At 35.1% G+C, this 1,448-nt stretch overlaps 1 non-coding gene across 1 annotated transcript; it reads left to right on the top strand.

The window, feature by feature from the left end:
- The first annotated feature begins 404 nt into the window (after positions 1–404).
- On the top strand, positions 405–510 carry LOC117200225 (U6 spliceosomal RNA). Its single transcript, XR_004481705.1, has one exon. It is a non-coding gene; the product is annotated as a U6 spliceosomal RNA (small nuclear RNA).
- Positions 511–1,448: the final 938 nt, after the last annotated feature.

The raw sequence follows: 1,448 nt of genomic DNA, 5'->3' as shown, positions 1-1,448 counted from the left end.
TTATAATAATATGTACAATATAATCCCATTTCTATAAAATTATTTCTATCAACCCACTTTTTCTGTCTCTCATATGCAGAGAGAGATAGTTGGAATAGTATCTAAAGTATTAACACTACTTATTTCTGGCTAGTAGGATTTGAGATGATTAGTTGCTCTTTTAAAAAAAAACTTTTCTATAGTGCTTCAACTTTTAAATGAGGGTATATTACTTTTATGAAATGACAAACTTACTTAAAATAATAATAAATTCACACAGGTACATTTTAAATAATAATTGACAGATTTTTTTTTGCAACTTGAAAAAAGAGAAAAGGGACACTCTGGTGAAAAAGCAAAATCAATCAAGCAAATTTAAAAAGTGTCTAAAGCCTCCTTCAGGGTCAGTTTAAAAATCACCTTGGGTGCATGCTCCGGCAGCACATATGCTGAAATTGGAACAATACAGAGAAAATTAGCATGGCCCCTGTGCAAGATGACACACAAATTCATGCAGCGTTCCATACTTTTGGTGCAGTTGCTGTGAAAGACAGTATGGTAGTTCCTCAAAAAAAAAAAAAATAGAATTATCATATGATCCAGCAATTCCACTTCTGAGTACATAAACAAAAGAATTCAAAGCAAAGTCTCGAAGAGATAGTTGTACATCCTTGTCTATAACAGCATTATTCACAATAGACAAAGGTGGAAGAAACCCAAGTGTCCACTGATGGATGAATGGATAAACACAATGTGGTATATACATATGATGGAATGTTATTCAGACTTAAAAAGGAGCTCAGTAAAAAGGAAGGAAATCTTTTCACATGCTATAACATGGATGAACCTTGAAGACATGCTAAGTAAAATAAGCCAGTTTCAAAAGGACAAATAATGCATGGTTTCACTCCTATGAGGTACCTGGAGTAGTCAAATTCATAGACACAGAAAGTAGAATGGTGGTTATTAGGGGCTGGGAGGACAGAGGGATTGAGATTTATTGTTTAATTGGGTATAGATTTTCAGTTAGGGAAGATGAAAAATTTTTGGAGATGGAGGATGATGATGGTTGCACAACAATGTGAATGTACTTAATGCCATGAAACGTACACTTAAAAGAAGGCTAAAATGGTAAATTTTATGTTATGTGTATCACATTTTTGTTAAGATCACCCTGAAAGGAAAAGCCCACGTAATTAGGAAGGGGGAGAGAAGATGAGGGACTGTAGATATGACTGAAGGTTTTGTGTCAAAAGAGGCAGCCAAGCTAGAAAAAATGCCCTTATAGACTGAAGTGTAAAATAATACATTTTATTTTTTATAATATTTATTTAATTACTTTATTTATTTATTTGGTTGTGCAGGTTCTTAGTTGCGGCAGGTGGGCTCCTTAGTTGCGGCTTGCCAGCTCCTTAGTTGCGGCATGCATGTGGGATCTAGTTCCCCGACCAGGGATGGAACCCAGGCCT

Source organism: Orcinus orca, chromosome 1 (assembly GCF_937001465.1).
Source record: "Orcinus orca chromosome 1, mOrcOrc1.1, whole genome shotgun sequence".
Taxonomy (NCBI): domain Eukaryota; kingdom Metazoa; phylum Chordata; class Mammalia; order Artiodactyla; family Delphinidae; genus Orcinus; species Orcinus orca.
Note: the sequence above shows the minus strand (reverse complement) of the source record. Positions and strands in the feature narration are given on the sequence as shown.